The sequence below is a fragment of the Musa acuminata genome, unplaced genomic scaffold, assembly GCF_036884655.1.
Source record: "Musa acuminata AAA Group cultivar baxijiao unplaced genomic scaffold, Cavendish_Baxijiao_AAA HiC_scaffold_1077, whole genome shotgun sequence".
Classification (NCBI taxonomy): domain Eukaryota; kingdom Viridiplantae; phylum Streptophyta; class Magnoliopsida; order Zingiberales; family Musaceae; genus Musa; species Musa acuminata.
Window position 1 is genome coordinate 882,509 of NW_027021291.1, and position 6,339 is coordinate 888,847.

A 6,339-nucleotide genomic window follows, 5' to 3' on the forward strand; every position below is an offset into this window, starting at 1 on the left:
CCTCCTCGAGGTTGTACTTCATGCATCGAGCTGGTTACTGGCCTTCGCCTGCTCTTTGCTCACACTTCTGAAGCACTTGAAGTGTTTGCACTCCTTGCGTTGAGTTAGCTACTGTGATTCACTTTCTCAATGCCATTGAACTTCTGGAATGCAGGAAGTTTTCGCCCCAACTTGGAGTAATTTTCTGATAGATGAGGTCGCCTCTGGGATTGTACCGTCTTCTCCATCAACCCTGCCGCCTACTCCGCTGAGTAGCAAAGGTACAGCACCGCGTACTGCCTGCTTCGTTCCTTGGTCGTGCACTCTTGCATGACCCGAAGTCCTTCACTTACGGCAATCTTGATGAGAAACTTGTTGACACCGGTCTTACGAAGTTTCTTAGCCTCTGCCCTTCAGCCTTGTCTCGATACTTGGAGATTGCCACTGCATGCTCCACCTCCTCGGCCCCTTTCACGACCAAGCGCTCTCCCTCCGTAAGAGCAAGGGATCAATGACTTGCATGGAAGTCCCGCCTCTGCGGTACCATGGCGCTGCCATGCCCATGGCACTACTATCCGTCGCCTCGCATCTGCATCCCTTTTCTTCACAATCAGTAGATATGCCTCTGTGGTACTCCTCCGAGTCCACCTCCATTCTACCTGCTGCTTGATTTTGGGTAGCTAAGTCCCTCTGGACTCGTCGTCGCTTCCTCGCCCCTTTCGACCCCCTGCTTCAACACCTCTGTGTTCTCCAAGCAGTCCGTCTGGTCGATGGAGAGACAGACTGCAACTCCCATGCATGGCCTCTGCCATCACGTTGTAGAGTTTGCACCGATTTTGTTCTCCTTAGCTTCCTTGGTAGCAACGTTCGCTTACTCGACCTTGTCCTCTGACTTGTCGGGCTCCCGTAAGCGAATATGAGCTCTGGAGCAGTCCAACTCTCCAGCTGCTTCGATCATACCGCTGTATGATCAAGTCCCTCCCATGGAACTCACTGGTACTTGCATTCGAACTTTTCCCTTGGTGGAACACAGCCCCCATATGCTGATGACCAAGGCTTTCATCCGATGCAAAATTCGATGCACGCACGGAAGACCCGCCTCTGCGGTACCATGGCCTTCACTCCTTGAATCCATAGCCCTTCTTGCCGTCGTGTTGTTCACCGAAGTGGAGCTTCCAGTAGCTCCCAATCATACCTCCGTATGATCTAGTCCCTCACGGGGCCCATTGTGTGTATCGCATTGCCACGAACTGTTCCACCACACGATCCGCTGCACCATGTCGCCTCCTGGTGACATCTCCATTGCATTCTGATCCTTGTGGGATGAACTCAAATTGTGGTCCCTCCATGTGTGGCCTATGCCAATACATCGCAGGATCTCTTCCACCTTCGATTTTGTTCGCTCCTTTGGCAATCGACCTTCATCCACCCACTCTTGGGTCACACCAAGATGAAGCACCGCTCTAGGACAGTCTATCGCCTAGTAGCTCCCGAAGTCCCCCGACTTCGCTGCAATTAGTGCACCATTGTCTGGATCCTGGGCCTCTACCCCTACCAGCACAATCTTCGCTGCGCACCGCCCCCTTTATAGCAACTTGAATGACAACACTGTGGCATATTCTTCAAGAGTATCCGCCTCTGCGTCCTCTTGCCCCGTGCTAAGACCTTCTGAACCCAACTTCGCCTCCGCAAATTGAGTCGCCTTAGTTCCTCCATCAAATGCTCCTCCGAGAGAAAGTGCATGTGCCCAGAAGCTCCCTTCGTCTTTGGCACCATGCAAGATGAGTCCGCTCCGTCAAAATGAATGACCCATGGAACAACATGATCCTGCTCTTGCCTCTGCAAGAGTTCATGTCCTTGACCTCTGTCCAAGGAAAGCACAATGCCTCTGCTCCATGTTCCATCTTCTATGCTGGCTCCCTTCATGCGGCTTGGGTACTTCACCAAGTTACACCCAAGTTGCTCCGCTCCTCGTTTTTGCATTGAGTTGATGGTGGCCCTCGCGCCCACCATTCCACGGGTCAGCCCTCCCTTGAGTCCGATCTCCATATCGACTCCAAGTGTGCCATCATTTGTGTTGCTTTGGGTCGCTCCCCCACTTGATCTCGCAATGCATCCACCAATGCATTCTCTCAAGCGAGATCATGCGACGACTCCTCGCCGCTTGCTCAGTCCATTGAGTTTCGTGGAGTTATTGTTTGTTGAGGTACTCCTCCTCAACTGGTGAGGTCCGCCCCCACATGATTCTCCCTCTGGAGAGCCGGGACTTATCCCTCCTGGATAACTGTCCCATTGGAGCAACATCTCTCTTCGTTTCGGAGACCACCATCCCCTTGGACTACTCCGATCTGCTGAACAAACTGTGCCTTGTTCTGCCTCCTGCAAACGCACTTGCTAGATTGCGACTCCACGTCAATACAGCCCCAACTGCACCCCTCAAGGTCTAGCAACATGCTGAACTAGTTGCACCCTTCAGCCTCCACCGGACGTATCCTTCACATGCCGAAGAGAAAGTTTCAATGCTCCAATGGCGCCAAGTTTCGGTCGCCTTGGGATGGCCACGAACATTCCATCGTTCGCCTACAAGCCCATGTATGAGTACCAAATTCTTCGAGCTAGCAATTCCCCTCACCTCTGTGAGCTTTGCACAACTCTTTTGGTCGTTGAGCAACTCATTCCACTTTGCATGGTCTCATCCTTTACCAAGCGCCTCGCTTGCCTTGAGCACCATCAAGTATAGTTGTCAACGTTGAGCCATAGCTCAAACTCAGCCATCCCAACTTTTGTGCGCTTCACATTCTTCCAAGCTTGTCTGTTCTCGTGGTGCCTCTTGCGCGAAGGGTTGGCCATTCCTCTGAATGCAAATCTTAGATGCCCGCTCCTCTGAGCGACTCCTTTTCCCTACATCTCCATGCCCGTTTTCCCCCAAACGGTCGCGCGTGTGCTGACTGCCCTCAACGCAGTCCCGCTAGGTCCCCCACGTTTGCATGCTAAGTGTTTCTATGAGTGCTTGTCCCGCTCTGATACCATCTGTCACGGACTTAGCTGGTTTTGCCTAAGTCGTGCGGCACCCTTGCGCGTCCGTCCGCAAAGGTCAGCCTCCCCGAAGCCTCCCATGGTCCCATAGGTCCCACAAAAGAGAGAACAGGATAGAGAAAAGGCCTCACTCGGGATCTACAAGCAAACATCTCCGAAAAACACTTTATAGACAATGCAAATAGCAAACAGACTTTACAAGCTCTGAACAGTTGCACAACAAAGGGTAAAATGGTCCATTATAGACCGAAAAGCTCTCGCGCGTGTCCACATGACACAACCTTTATTTACAAGCCTAAAGAGGCCACAAACTTAACTCAAATGGGACTTTGAAGCCTTCGGCCGCCCCTTTACATTCTGTACAAGGCATGAACAAGCCAAAAGACACGGACACACATAAGCATTACATCCAACATCTTGTTTAGAAGTTTGTCCGTGACAAGATGGCGGAGATTCAGGCCAAAAGCGGGCCGGAGGTTGTGGCGACTGCTGAGGAGCGTGCCTCGGGCTTTGAGGCGGAAGTCGTCCGTCTCCGGTTGGAGCTTGAGGCCTCCAAAGAGGCCAACGACGCCATGAAGGAGGCCAACGGGGAGCTCCAAAAACTGATGCGGATAGAACGGACCGAGCTCCGTCTGGTGAAGGCCGAGGCGAGTGCCCTTAGCAAGAAGCTGGAGGGCGCAAATGCCGAGGTGAAAAAGGCCTCGGAGGCGTTGGCGGAGGAGACCCTGCTTCGACCCCTGAAGGACAAGGCACTCATCGAGGCGTACAAGAAGTCGGAAGGGTTCGAACTCGGGCTGACGCGGACGGGGCGGGTATCCTTCGAATACGGGTATCGAATCGCTACGTCGCGCTTCCGTGCTCACCATCCTGGTCTCGAGGTGGACGAGGACCCCTTCAACTCTCACCCCGAAGACCGAGGTGTGGACATGCCCGAGGAGGTTCCCTTCGACGACCGTTTGGAGGTCCCCCGGCAGTGAGGACGGGCTTCAGCCCTGCGGGCTTATGTGCGCCGAGCCTTTGTGCTTCCTCTGGGTGCCGAGTCTTGTATTTCTCCATTTTTTAAATAAAGGAAGCTTTCTACCATTTGTGTACTGTCCGGCCAGAGAGGCCTTTCGCTTGGCGGCGCGATCTTCCCTTGTTCTAAACAAAAAATCTCCTAAGGTTCCGGACGTTCCATGTTCTTGGCAAGCGGGACCCGTCCATTGTCGCGAGCCTGTATGTGCCTGGTCGGACTACCTCGATGATCCGATAAGGTCCTTCCCAGTTGGGGGCCAGCTTCCCCCCGGCCCTGGTCGGGTTGCTGACTTTGGCCCTTCGCAGGACTAAGTCGTTCATTTTAATAGGCCGAGGTCGTACCCTGCGGTTGTACACCCGGGCAACTGCTCTTTTGTAAGAAAGATCCCTCAGGTGTGCGCCGGTGCGCCGCTCTTCGATCAGGTCCAAGCCGGCGTGCAGCCCCTGGTCCGATGTGGTCTCGTGGTACTCTTCTACTCGAGGGGTAGGGAATACTACCTCGGGGGGTAGGACGGCCTCGGTCCCATACGAGAGGTTGTAGGGTGATTCCCCGGTGGCTGTTTTGGGGGTGGTCCGCAAGGACCACAAGATGCTGGGTAACTCCTCGACCCAGGCCGTTCGGGAAGCTGATACCCTTCTTTTGAGCCCGTCCAGGATAGATCGGTTTGTTACCTCGGCCAGTCCATTCGTCTGGGGGTAGGCTACCGAGTTGTGTTTTAACCGGATTCCATAGCTAGCGCAGAATTCTTGAATCCTTTTGCCGGCGAATTGGGTCCCGTTGTCCGTGACGATGGTCCTGGGGAGGCCGAACCGGGTCACGATGTTTTTCCATATGAACTTCTTGATCTGCTGCTCGGTGATCGCCGCCAGCGGTTCAGCTTCCGGCCATCGGGTGAAGTAGTCTATTGCGACCACAATGTATCTTCTCTGCCCTGAGGCTGGGGGGAAGGGGCCGAGGAGATCCAGCCCCCATTGCGCGAACGGCCACGCGCAGGTGATGGGGGAGAGCGGCACCGCCGGCAGTTGGGGGGTCCGGGCGTGCCTTTGGCACGGGCCGCACTTCCGTACGTAGGCCTTCGCGTCCTGGACCATGGTGGGCCAGTAATAGCCTTGGCGGAGAATTTTGCAGGCCAGGGTTCGGCCGGCGATGTGCTCTCCACAAATCCCTTCATGGACCTCGGCCAAGACAGTCGTCGCCTCCTCTGGCTCGAGGCACCGTAGAAGAGGGTGGGAGAAAGTTCGCTTCGGAGTACCATGCATGTTTTCGGCGAATATGTCGGGCTGCGGCTTCGTCGGTGGGGAGGGTCCCGTCGCGTTTGTAGCGCAGCATGTCCCCTACCCAGGTGGCTCGGGAGTCGGCCGCCGAAACACACGCGACCGGGATAGAGGGGGAGGGGAGCTCCTCGATCCCGTGGGTGGTGCCCGGGGGTCGCTTCGAGGCTAGCTTGGCCAGCTCATCGGCACGGTCGTTCTGAAGTCTTGGCACCCTGGATATCGTGAAGTGTGCGAAACATGAGGCTAAGTTTTTTACCTCCGCTACGTACTTTGCCATGGTGGGTTCTCTGGCCACGTATCCGCCGTTAAGTTGCTCGGTCACCAGCTGCGAATCGGTGAGGACTTTGATGGCGTCAACCTGCATCTCGCGGGATAGTCTGAGCCCCGCCAGGAGTGCCTCGTACTCGGCTTCATTGTTGGTGGCATGGAACCCGAAGCGGAGGGAACGCTCGAACGTCTGCCCATCGGGGGCCGACAGCACTAGTCCTGCGCCTGCGCCGGTTGAAGCGGACGAGCCGTCCACCTGTAGGACCCATGTTCCGCCTAGTTCACTGGGGGGCCGCCCTTCGGGATGGGCGAGCTCAGAGATGAAGTTGGCCAGTGCTTGTGCTTTGATGGCGGTCCTGGGCGTGTAGTGGATGTCGAACTCTCCGAGCTCGACCGACCACTTGAGGAGTCGCCCTGCGACATCGAATTTTGACAGTACTTGACTGAGAGGTTGGTCGGTGATTACCTTGATCGGATGAGCTTGGAAGTAGGGGCGTAACTTTCGGGCTACCAGCACGAGCGCGAGGGCGAGCTTCTCGATTGGAGGATATCGCTCCTCGGGCCCGCTCAGGACATGACTGGTGTAGTAGACGGGGAGCTGTTGGCCGGCTTCCTTGACGAGGACCGAGCTGACTGCGTGCTGTGAGGCAGCCAGGTAAACGCAGAGCTCCTCTCCAGCAGTGACTGAAGCGAGGCGGGGAAGGTTGGCTAAATGCTGCTGGACCTGTCGGAAAGCTTCCTCACACTGGGGCGTCCATTGGAAATTCT